Source organism: Terrapene carolina, unplaced genomic scaffold (genome assembly GCF_002925995.2).
Source record: "Terrapene carolina triunguis isolate 2854851 unplaced genomic scaffold, T_m_triunguis-2.0 Scaffold147, whole genome shotgun sequence".
Taxonomy (NCBI): Eukaryota; Metazoa; Chordata; order Testudines; family Emydidae; genus Terrapene; species Terrapene triunguis.
This window is the reverse complement of record NW_020664498.1, coordinates 5,597,185-5,610,747: the sequence shown is the minus strand read 5'-3', so window position 1 is coordinate 5,610,747 and position 13,563 is coordinate 5,597,185.

Below are 13,563 nucleotides of genomic sequence, written 5' to 3'. Positions count from 1 at the left end.
GGCGTTCCTACTGGGCTGTTTGCCTGTGACTGAAAAGAAATCCTTCCCTGCAGTTAGCCAAGCGGGGAGGCGGGGGGGGCATTGGTGCTGAGCTTTTCGCGTTTGGTTTCTGCAGGGATCTTCCCTGATACCAGCCACACGGTGGGGGGAGGGATAAAGAGATCATCCCAGAGAATTGGATGGGTGGTGGGGGGTTTAGTTTGGTTTCTGCTGCTGCACGTTAACAGGAAAACTGCAGCACTAAATGAGCTTTGCTTGGTATGTGATTTCTAACACCAAAGCCGCAGGCACTCAATATAAGATGCAAAATGCGACCTTGTACCGAAATCACATGTGCTATGTAATGTGAATAGTGTTGTTCACCGTGAAAGAGTATAAGCATTGTTCTGTAAAATGTATCTTTTTAAAAACTTCTCTCCCTTTTTTCCCCTCCCTCCCGCAGCTGCAAATTTTTCAAGCTTCTCTCCTCCGTCCCAAAGGCTATCTCAGATAAGGCGGCGAAAAAAACGCACGTGAGACGACATGTTTTCTGAAATCATGCAGTCGACCCGCGATGAAAGAGCTCATCTGAATGAGTGGAAGGACATGGTATCAAAGTACAGGAAAGATGCCAGTGAACGTGAGGCCATGAGGCACGCTCGAGATGAGAGGTAGCAGGCTGAAACGCTGGGGCTGCTGCGTGATCAAATGGACATGCTCTGGCATCTGGTGGCGCTTCAGGAACGGCAGCAGGATCACAGAGTGCTGCTGCAGCCCCTGTATGCAGCCCTCCTCACCATGTTCCATAGCCTCCTCACCCAGATGTGTAAGAACGCGGGGGGGAGGGGGGGGGAGGAGGCTCCGTGCACCCGCCCACTCCACCCCAGTGGACAGCCCAAGCGAAAGGCTGTCGTTATTTTGAACTTTTGAAGTGGCCTTTTCCTTCCCTCCTATCCTCCTCCCAAACCCCACCCGGGCTACCTTGTCAGTTCTCTCCCTATATTTATAATCAATTAATAAAGAATACATGATTTTTAAATGATAGTGACTTTATTTCCTTTGAAAGCAAGCTGTGATCAACGGGGGAGGGTGGTTTGCTTACAGGGATTGAGTCAATCAAGGGGGCGGGTTTTCATCAAGGAGAAACAAACAGAACTTTCACACCGTAGCCTGGCCAGTCATGAAGCTGGTTTTCAAAGCTTCTCTGATGCGCAGCGCTTCCTGGTGTGCTCTTCTAATCGCCCTGGTGTCTGGCTGCACGTAATCAGCAGCCAGGCGATTTGCCTCAGCCTCCCACCCCACCATAAAGGTCTCCCCCTTACTCTCACAGAGATTGTGGAGCACACAGCAAGCAACAATAACAATGGGAATATTGGTTTGGCTGAGGTCTGAGCGAGTCAGTAACGTGCACCAGCGACCCTTTAAACGTCCAAATGCACATTCTACCACCATTCTGCACTTGCTCAGCCTGTAGTTGAACAGCTCCTGACTACTGTCCAGGCTGCCTGTGTATGACTTCATGAGCCATGGCATTAAGGGGTTGGCTGGGTCCCCAAGGATAACTATAGGCATTTCAACATCCCCAACGGTTATTTTCTGGTCTGGAAAGTAAATCCCTTGCTGCAGCCGTTTAAACAGATTAGTGTTCCTGAAGACGCGAGCGTCATGAACCATTCTTGGCCATCCCACGTTGATGTTGGTGAAACGTCCCTTGTGATCCACCAGTGCTTGCAGCACCATTGAAAAGTACCCCTTGCAGTTTATGTACTGGCTGCCCTGGTGCCAAGATAGGGATATGTGTTCCATCTATCGCGCCACCACAGTTAGGGAATCCCATTGCAGCAAAGCCATCCACTATGACCTGCACATTTCCCAGAGTCACTACCTTTGGTAGCAGCAGCTCAGTGATTGCTTTGGCTACTTGCATCACAGCAGCCCCCACAGTAGATTTGCCCAAATTGATTCCCGACTGACATAGCTGTCTGGCATTGCAAGCTTCCACAGGGCTATCGCCACTCGCTTCTCAGCTGTGAGGGCTGCTCTCATCTTGGTATTCTTGCGCTTCAGGGCAGGGGAAAGCAAGTCACAAAGTTCCATGAAAGTGCCCTTATGCATATGAAAGTTTTGCAGCCACTGGGAATCGTCCCACACCTGCAACACTATGCGGTCCCCCTAGTCTGTGCTTGTTTCCCGGGCCCAGAATTGGCGTTCCACGGCATGAATCTGCCTCATTAACACCATGATCTCCAAAGCGCTGGGGCCCGCGGTTTGAGAGAATTCTGTGTTCATGTCCTCATCACGCTCGTCGCCGTGCTGCCATCGCCTCCTCCTCCTCGCCTGGTTTTGCAGGTTCTGGTTCAGCATAAACTGCATGATAATGCGTGAGGTGTTTACAATGTTCATGACTGCTGCGTTGAGCTGAGTGGGCTCCATGCTTGCCGTGGTATAGCATCTGCACAGGTAACCCAGGATAAAAGGCGCGAAATGGTTATCTGCCGTTGCTTTCCCGGAAGGAGGGGGAGGATGTACCCAGAACCACCCGCGACAATGTTTTTGGCCCCATCAGGCATTGGGATCTCAACCCAGAATTCCAATGGGCGGAGGAGACTGCGGGAACTATGGGATAGCTACCCACAGTGCAACGCTCCGGAAGTCGACGCCAGCCTCGGTACATGGACGCACACTGCTGAATTAATGTGCTTAGTGTGGCAGCATGCACTCGACTTTATACAATCGGTTGCCAAAAATCGAATTCTGTAAATTCGGAGTAATCCCGTCGTGTAGACATACCCTAAGTCAATGTAACACTTGCTTACTAATGTGTAACACATTTACACTGCTACTTACCTCTGAATTTTGCCCAATGAGCCAAATTCAGTATAAATGGGAGTACCTCCACTGAGCTTCACAGAGTTCCTTTGCTTTCACCAGCAGGAGTTTAGCTCGCTGATTAAAGAGATCTTGCAAGCTGTAGCAATTATGACAGAAGTGTTTCCACATTAGATGGGTAGTGATACGAATCAGCGTGACCAGAACTGCAGGAAGTATTCAAAGTGTGGGCATACCATGATTTTATAAAGTGGCATTATGATATTTTCTGTCTTATCTCTTTCCTAATGGTTCCTAACATTCTGTTACCTGTTTTGACTCCTGCTACACATGGAGCAGATGTTTTCAGAGAACTATCTGTGATGACTTCAAGATCTCTTTCTTGAGTGGTAACCGCTACTTTAGACCCCATCATTTTGTATATATTGTTGGGATTATGTTTCCCAATGTGCATTACTTTGCATTTATCAACATTGAATTTCATCTGCCATTTTGTTGCCCAGTCATCCAGTTTTGTGAGATCCCTTTGGAACTCTTCACAGTCTGCTTTGGATTTAACTGTTTTGAGTAATTTTGTATCATCTGCAGATTTTGCCACCTCACTCTTCACCCCCTTTTCCAAGCCATTTATTAATATGTTGAATAGCACAGATCCCAGTACAGATCCTTCCAGGACTGTGACAGAATGTACCTGTGTCCATACCCCAGACACAATTTTAATAATCTTTGTATGATGTATGTTGTGTGCGGTATCATTTGAAAACTCATAATTTGTTGGTCATTATTGTCTTGATAAGATGTGTGTGGCAACATTGTGTATGAAGTTAAAAGATTCCACTGTATGATGTTAACACATGTTCCAAACTGAGGTTTGCAAACAGGTCTGTCTCAAACAAAGGAATGGGTGCTCTGCTTAACTGCATTTAAGCTGTAAACAGTCATCAAGCAGGAGGGGAAACAAAGGACATGCAAACAGGTGATGAACAAGCAGCAGGGAACATCCTTCCATATAGATTCTTTGTTTCCTGAATCTCAGTGGGAAATGTTTTTCAACAGAGGGACTGACACAATAAAAAGGAGGAACAAGCACCCCAAGGCACACTCCCCCCACCTTTGCCCACAGCATTCATGGCACCAGAAGCAACAAAGGAACCATTTGTTGAACTCTGGGAGAAGGGGGCTTGACATAAGGGTTTGGTCAGTAAGACTGCTGAAAGCATATGGTGAGAAACTTTGCTTGAATCTGATGTAGTTTAAGTTAGGCACCAGTAGCACTTTAACTTCATTTTCTTGTAACCATTTCTGACTTCTATGCTTCATTACTTGTACTCATTTAAAATCTCTCTCTTTATAGTTAATCAACTTGTTTCATTGTTTTATCTAATCCAGTGTGTTTAAATTGAAGTGTTTGGGAAACTCCATTTGGGGTGGTAAGTTGTGTGCATATTATTTCTGTTAAAGAAATAACAGGCTTTAAATAAGCTTGTATTGTCCAGGAGAGGGCTAGGCAGTGCAGGACATACATTTCTGGGGGAAATCTAAGACTGGGAGTATGTTGTGGTCACCCTGCACTATAACCGAGGCTGGTAAGAGCCAAAGGTGTGGCTGCCTGGCTGCAGCACACACACAGACATAGCTGGAAGTGGTGGAGGCTATTTGTGAGCAGTCCAGGCTGAAGCTACAGCAGCAAAGCAGGTTACAGGGCAGGGGTGACACAGCTTCTCATTGGTCTGGATTGTACCCTGGTATGTCTCAGGGAGCCTGTTATTTACCTCTCTCCATTGTGAGACTGATCATTTATTCCTACACTTTGTTTCTTTTAACCAGTTACTGATCCATGAAAGGGCCTTCCCTCTTATCCCATGACTGCTTACTTTGCTTAAGAGCTTTGTTGAGGGACCATGTCAAAGGCTTTCTGAAAGTCCAAGTACACTATATCCACTGGATCACCCTTGTCCACATGCTTGTTGACTCCCTCCCTCACCCCTCCACTTTTCACACCCATTCATTCCTTTCACAAGAATCCTGGACTCTGTTCCTGGTTCTGGAGGGGAGTAATATTAGGAAAATGATAACCTGAGCCAGTGTGCATTACAGAATTTTAATATTTACTCTGAATTCAGTCTAAGGCCGCCAATCTGGCAGATGAGCTTCAACTGGGATCTGGAGGGATAATCGCTTTTGGTGACAAGGTTGTTAAATCTCTGTCATTTCTCTCTCTCTTGACATTTAAATTGAGCCTGCAAGCTATGATTGGTGGTGGTGTGGGGAGGGGGTTAATGTGGACCCCAAGCCACCATGAATGGGGTGAAACCACCAATTCCACATCTATTGCCAAATAACTATCAACAGCTAAATACCTCTAGTCACTACCAAGGCTGGATTGGAAACAGCAACTCCTCTGGGATATTCAGTGGACAGTTTGTATTAATCTTGACTTGTGTAAAATCTTCACCAATCCATCAGCTACCTCTAATTAGAGTGCCTATTTTATAAAAACAGAGGTGCTTAAAAATCATACTATTGAATGGCATGATTTTTACCAGCTTTTGCAGTCTCTTGTACATACATATCATATATAAAATCCTTATGAAATCTTTTGAAATGAAGTTCCTGTGCATATGGAATAGACTCCTTTCAAAGAAGAATGCATTGGCCATTCATCTTGAATAAAAAAAGCAATAAAATATTACTTTGCATTGCTAGATTTTTCATTAATTTGAATGTGGGCTGGCCCCTCTTGATCTCAGTTGCTAACTATAAAACAAACCTTTATATCTGTGTTTAGCTCCAATGTTGGATTAATGTTGGAGCTGGAGTAGCTTGCTGCTATTTTTAGTGCATACGCTGCTATTTTTAGTGCACTAGCTGGATCAGGGCTACCGCAAGTATGTCTATTCAAGCTGGAAATTACACCTTCCCACTCCAGTGTAGGCATACTCTGCTTCTCTTAGGGCATGTCTTCACTGCAGAGTTAGCTTGTCTACAGAGGGAAATGACTGGCATAGTTACAGTGGATTAACTTTCCTCTACAGCTAACCAGTATAACTCCCATATGTAGACAGTCTATTCTGGAATAAAGATGAAGCAGAGTAATTTTTCCACAGTAAAGTTAGTTTTATTCCAGAATAGAGTGTCCATAGGGGAGTTATGTTGGTGATTTTCCCTTTGTAGACACGCCCTTGCTTCTAACTCCCTTCCCAGCCACACAAAAAAAATCTCACCCAAATTTAGCAGTGTTTTAAACAAGTGGCTCTCAACCTTTCCCAACTACTGTACCCTTTCAGAAGCCTGATTTGTCTTGTGCACCCCAAGTTTCTCCTCTCTTAAAAACTACTTGCTTACAAAATCAGACATAAAAATATAAAAGTGACACAGCACACTATTACTGAAAAATTGCTTAGTTTCTCATTTTTACCATATAGTTATAAAATAAATCAATTGGAATATAAATATTGTACTTACAGTTCAGTGCATAGTATATAGAGCAGTATAACCAAGTCATTGTCTGTATGAAATTTTAGTTTGTGCTGACTTTGGTAGTGCTTTTTATGTAGCCTGCTGTAAAACTAGGCAAATATCCAGATGAGTTTATATACCCTCTGGAAAACCTCTGCATACCACCAGGAGCACACATACCCCTGGTTGAGAGCCACTGTTTAAACCTGGGCTAACTGGCCCAATTGGGGGTATGAGTTAATGCTCATGTGCCACTTTGCAGTGAGGATGCAGGCTAGGTCACTTGAGTGTTGATAGTCCTTCACTGCTGTCCTACAATTCCTCCTGTGTGCCCAGGACAGACAGATGACATAGGGCCTGTTATGCAGAAGGTAAGACAAGATGGTCATAATCATCCCTTCTGGCCTTTAAAATCTATGAGCATCTTAAGATCTGGGGGAGGTGTAGAATATGCATTACTCTTTGGTATTTTGCCTTTTACCCTGAATGAACCCTGGTCAAAATGTTGGATGTATGAAATGGTAGCTATGTGCAAAAATATAAGCCTGATGTTTTGCCATGATCCATTCGGATTCTTTAAAGTAATGGTAAATGTAAGAACTAAAGTTTGAAAGACAGTTATTTTACTCTGCTATTAGAAGCTGATTAATGGATTCCTGCTAGACAACAGGTGGGCATTTTCGATGAATGATGACTAGAACTTCCAGAATCCTGCCAACAGAAATATTCTTGATAAATTAAAATTACTAGAGCATTAAGATTGTTTGTGTGTCATAGCAGCACAACACTGCACTGCAAGTTTGTAACACAGATTTGAAATCCATCCTACTGGAAAAGGAATTAAGGATGCACTTACCCATAGATATTCCAGAAGTGTCATTGGATTTAACCAAACAAAACTCTAAAACTCAGCAGGAGTTTTAGGGTTACAGTCTGTGCAATTGTCAAAAAGGATGTAGCCCACTCCAACTATACTAGAGTTGTTCACTTGTGCCTACAACACAGTGAAAAGCTGAGTAAAGCTGCAGTTGAAAGAAAACTAGCAAGCAATGTTATTTGCTATAATCCTGTAATGGCTAGAATAGCAGCCACCGAGACGAGAACAGCCATCACAAACTTAAGCCAGAGTTTATACTTGCTAGTTTCAGTATCTTTGTACTTCTTTGTACTTCCCAGCCATTACAACACCACACTTCTTACGCGAGAGGGAAAAGAATATCATTTTGAGTGGGTGGGTAGAAATTCTCCTTCCAAACCACATTTCAACCTAATCCCCGTTACCTGAGGCGTTTTTTCTGGCCTTTTCTAGGAAGGCAGCCAATTCAACCTTTTTGCTACTTCTGAGATGAACTGTCAGAACAAGCCACAACATGTAACTGCATTTGTTAAAGAAACAGTATTTTATCAATTCCTTCAATCAAGGAGTAACCATTTTAAATTACTGGGATCTACATTTCTATATTGACCACCATCATAACAGTCTAGGGCTTGTCTACAGCAGTGGTTTTAAAACTTTTTTTCTGGGGATCCAGTTAAAGAAAATTGTTGATGCTTGCGACCCAACGGAGCCGGGGATGAGGTGTTTGGGCATAGGAGGGGCTCAGGGATGGGGCAGAGGGTTGGGGTGCAGGGGTGAGGGCAGTGGGGTGGGGCCAGGAATGAGGGGTTCAGGGTGCAGGAGGGGGCTCTGGGCTGGGGTAGGGGGTTGGGGTGCAGGAGGGGGTCAGGGCTCTGGGCTTGGGGTGCAGGCTCTGGGCTGGGGGCCAGGGATGAGATGTTTAGGGTGCAGGAAGGTGTTCTGGGTTTGGAGGGGGACTCAGGACTGGGGCAGAGGGTTGGGGTGCGGGAGGGGGTCAGGGCTCTGGGTTGGGGGTGTAGGCTCTGAGGTGGGGCTGGGGATGAGGTGTTTGGGGTGCAGGAAGGGGTTCCAGGTTTGGGAGGGCTCGAGGCTGGGGCAGGGGATTGGGGCGTGGGGTTGGGGCACAGACTTACCTCCAGCGGCTCCCGGTTAGCGGCACAGCTGGGTGCAGAGGCGGGCTTCCCGCCTGTCTTGGCACCGCGGACCATGCTGCGCCCCAGAAGCAGCCAGCAGCAGGCCTGGCTCCTAGGCAGAGGTGCGCAACTCTCGCCCGCAGGCACCGCCCTTTGCCCCCCAGTTTCCATTGGTCAGTTCCCAGTGCTCGGGGCGGAGCTCCGTGCCCCCCCCTGCCTAGAAGCTGGACCCACTGTTGTCTGCTTCCGTGGCGCAGCGTGGTGTCGGAGCAGGTAGGCACTAGCCTGCCTTAGCTGGGCAGCACTGCTGACGGGACTTTTAACGTCCTGGTCGGCGGTGCTGACCAGAGCAACCCAGTGCCTGACATGCCACGACCCAGTACTGGGTTGCGACCCGAAGTTTGAAAAATGCTGGTCTACACTACACAGCCTTTGCTGGTATAGCTATGCTGGCAGAGCCCCCCAGTGGAGAGACAGAATTCAACAGGAGTTCTGCTGGAATAGTTATGCTGCCTTCTCGAATGACATTAGCTAAGCCAACAGATGCGCTCCTTTTGTCAGCATAGTTGCATCTACACAGGTGTTTGGCCAGCATACCTATGTTGGCTAGCGGATGTGGGTTTTTTTTACACTCCTAGTCAACATAGCTATGACAGCAAAACTTTGTAGTGTAAACTAAGCCTCAGTCAATAGTATGTGCATTAGAAGGTTTAAAAAACTCTTATTCCAGACCGCATGACATCTGTTACACTGACACAGCCCACTTCAAAACTGGAGTTAAATTGGATCAAGCCACACTCCATTGTGGAAATGTGCAGCTGCATATTAGCTGTAGGTGCTGATTGGTACAGCATAATTCTTAGCATCGGAACCTGGTGCAGATACGTAAAATTTTGTTTGGGAGAAAGGGGACTGCTAGGTCCCAGTCCCATGTGGTAATAAGCACAGCCTGACCCCTGGGGTATGGAGATGGACTTTGCAGGAAGTCCTCCTGCTTGTATGTAGAAAGGCCCAGAGCAGACTCGGCAATCAGAGTGGGAGGGTTTCCCCTTCCAAAAGCCATGGCCCTGGTTGGCAGAACTGAAGGGTTTTTGAATTGCTAGCTCCAAGACTCTGCAGGGTAGGGGAAGGGAGCTGGTGGTAGTTAGCGGTGAAAGGCTCTCGGGGAGGCTGGCCACAGGTTTTGGTAGAGTCAGACGGCAGCTGTAACTGTGGGTGAGCAGCCTCTTTTCTGTTGTTGTGAAGCTGGTCCCAGGACCCTTCCAGAGGCATAAGACAGCTGTAAACAATAATAACTAGTTTGTTCTTCATCCTGGACATGATCTCCTCATGTCTGATTTCTCTAACACTGCTTCCAGTCATTGAACCCGGAACTCCCCTTGGTCAGCGTCCACGCAAACATCTGCGGTCCCTAACCTTACCCCGGGGCAAAAGCAAAGTAACAGCATCAGCCAGCTCATTGACCTCCACACCTCCACTCTTCAGCTACGGCCTGTGGGACACTCTGGGGACCATTCTTGTCATTCCTGAGTTGTGGGATTTTGAGTAATGAAAGGAGGAAGTGTTTAATTATTGCTGGGTTATTGGATAGTTATTCATTTAATTTGTTTCCCTGATTCCCCTGCTTTTTTCCTTTTGTCCCTGTTTCCTGCCATTTTCTCTCTCTCTCTCTTTCAGCCCTGCCTTTCTGGAAATAAAACATTATTTATTCTTATCTGTTGGTCCTTGATTTCTGTACTTATAAACTGTATTGTCCTAGTGGTCACTTTCTTGGAGTGCCCAGGCCTGTGAGTCACTGTGTTACTTCCTGCCTCAGCAAGACCAAGACTTGCTGGTGCTAAACTGGGAGTCAACCCCCTGAAACTCCCAGTCTCTTAGCCACCCAAACAATCTCCTCAGCATTCTGCCTGCCTTTACTTTGCCTTGCAGGTTAACATTTGGTGTCCTGCAGTTCCTGAGCAACTCTGAACAGTCGTCCAGCCTCTGTCACTGCACACTCACAGTAACTACCAGGTTCGCTAATCCCAAGGGAACAGTATACACATAGCTTGACTGGTACAACTCAGAATCAGGTCCTTTATACCACCCCACCATGGAGTTATAGGAAAACAATCATAAGTTTACTGAAAAAGATTAAGATTTAAGAGATACTAAGTAAGGATAACAATGGAAACAAATTATTACATATAAATATAAGTATAACACGCTTCTTAGAGTCTAAACTTAACTTTAACAGGCTAAAATCCTTGGCTAAAGCAGTTTCCTCACATAAAGCTTTCTTGCAGCATTTCCAGCCATGACAAGCCCTGATGTAGGTCCGGGGAACCTTATCTTAGTTCCGCAAGGTGCTAAGCACCCTCAATATTTCCTGATTTCAATGGGAGTGTTTATCACAAGAACATACAACATCTTGCAGGACTATGCATCTGGCAGGATCAAGCTCCAAGACAAGGGACTAGAAATCCATTTGGCAGAGGCAATCATATTGTATGCTACTATGATGCAGATCACCTCAGTAAGTAAAACACGTGGAGGCTTATTCAGCTATGGTGGAATTTCATTGGAGTAGTATTACGGATTCATTTAGCCCATGGAGTTTGTCTGAGGCAGGTGATCCTCTTACAACTTCCTGGAAAAACTTTAGACAAGTGAAAAGTCTGAAACTTCTGAGACCAACTTTATGGCTTCTGCTTGACAAAGTAAATTCTATAATCATCTCCCTGGGTGGAGTGCTATGATACACCATACTTTGTTCTGACACAATACTTGGTAGCCTGATTTAAGGGTGATGTACACCTCTACCCTGATATAACGCTGTCCTCGGGAGCCAAAAAATCTTACCGCGTTATAAGTGAAACCGTGTTATATTGAACTTGCTTTGATCCGCCAGAGTGCACAGCCCCGCCCCCCCGGAGCGCTGCTTTACCGCATTATATCCGAATTCGTGTTATATCGGGTTGCATTATATCGGGGTAGAGGTGTATTTAAGGCACCCCCAGAAGCTTACAATCAACAGCACTCCTCTGGCAACACACAATTCAGTGAGGCCTCTCTCATGTGTAACTCTGCATATGTAAGTGTTTTCAAGATCAGGACGTAAATCTTCAAAGGTCACATGTCTCCCTTCAATTTTTGTTATACACCTGCTATTTTTCACACAATGCCAGGGACTTAAACCTATTGATTAAAAGGAAATGTTTTGAACTGGAATCATAACCACCACCTTCTCTGATCTGTGTGCAGGTTTCATTAGAGTCTCTAGTCTAGGGCAGGGGTCTCAAACTCAAATGACCACGAGGGTCGCATGAGGACTAGTGCATTGGCCCGAGGGCCGCATCACTGACACCCACCCCTTGCTGCCCCTGGCCCCGCCCCCACTCCACCCCTTCCATGAGGCCCCTCCCCTGCCCCGCCTCTTCCCGCCCCTTCTCTGCCCCCATTCCAACTCCTTCCCCGAAGTCCTCACCCCAACTCTGCCCACAGAGGGTGCAGAAGGGATGCGGGGTGTGATGGGGGCTCAGGGCAGGGAGTTGAGGTGCAGGAGGTGTGCAGGGTACGGCAGGGGGCTCAGGGCAGGGAATTGGGGTGTGGGGTGCAGGAGGGGTGAGGGGTGTGGCAGGGGTTTGGGGTGCAGGGTGTGGCAGGGGGCTCAGGGCAGGGAGTTGGGGTGCGGGAGGGGGGGAGGTGTGGCAGGGGGCTCCGGCCCAGCGCCGCTTACCTAGAGTGGCTCCGGGGTGGCAGCACCACGCACTGTGGCCAGGGCAGGCTCCCTGCCTACCCTGGCCCCACTCCAGGAAGCAGCCAGAGTCCCGGGGGGGGGGGGGGGAACAGCTCCATGTGCTGCTCTTGCTCCTCCAAGTACCTCCCCCAAAGCTCCCATTGGCCGCGGTTCCCCGTTCCCGGCCAATGGGAGCTGCTGGGAGCAGTGCCTGGAAGTGAGAGCACGGAGCCCTCTACTCCCCGCCTCCGCCCGGGGCTGCAGGGACATAGTTCCAGCTGCTTCAGGGAGCGGTGTGGGGCTCGCGGCGCCACCAGGTAGACAGAGGGGTGCGCAGGGAGCTTGGCGGGCCGCATGAAAGAACCCCGCGGGCCGTGTGTTTGAGACCCCTGGTCTAGGGCTTGTGTATAGACTTCCCCCGATGTATAAGACAGCCACAGCAACACAGCTGAATCAAATAAAAATGCGAGCGATGACCTGAAAAGCCTCATTTTTCTCCTCAGAATACCATGGGATTTGGGGAGAGCCCTTCCTAACTCCCTTAGATTCCAGTGCCTCAACCCTGCAAACACTGACGCACATATGTAACTCTACTCCTGGGAACAGTCTCATCAAAACCAATAGAACTCACATGAGTAAAATTACATTCCTCGGTGTTTGTAGGGCTAGGGCCAAGGTGCCCTAGTAGTCTTTCAGGTGGAAACCACTAGCTAGTAGGAGAATAAGTGTAGTAACTGGGTGGGCGGCTGGGATGAATATAGTTAAGTGAAAGCCATTCATTCAAATACTATTCCATGTAGGGGAGCCGCCTCAAAATTAACCCTTTACAGGCCCTTAGCATAGTACAAAGTAGGGGCAAGGCTTGCTGAAGTTTCAACCCCTTTAAAGCAGCACCCTGCAGAGGCATGTAGTAGGGAAAAGGAAGTGTTAACCCTCCCATCATAATCAGTGATCCTACCAAACAGAAAATGCTGCCCTCCCCCACATGCTAGGAAGTTTATGAAGGCCTTGCCTCAGTAGGCTAGAAGACTATTTCTCCTTCTGTGGCCCATCTCTATATAGCCTTTCAGTGGTCTCAGTCCCAAAAGTGTACTCATGCCACATTTTTCCTCATTTGTTAATTGGGGACATATTCTAGTACCTTGCTCTTAAATGTTAGTTGCACCTCAATTAGAGGCCATTAGCAACTCTAACTGCTATCCCATGTGCACTTGGATCCATTGGCATTGAAAATAAATACCTTATAAATAGTATCCAAAAATATAAAGAAAAAATAGTAACAGATGATGAGATGTGGTCTAAACACAAGACTGGAAGTCTGGAAATCCCAAGTTCCAGCCCTGCCTTTTATAACAATCCTCTCTGCGGCGTTGGGGAAGCTACTTAAGCTCTCTTCTTCGGTTTTCGCTGTCTGTAAAATGGGAATACTATTATCTCAAGAAGGTGATGTGAGGATTAATTAGTGAATGTTTGTAAAGCCCCGAGTATGATTAGTGCTGCATAGAATTCAAATAGAAATGAGAGACAGAAAAACACCAACAATACAGCAGGAGTTAATATTTTTATTCATGTTTACTGACTGCCAT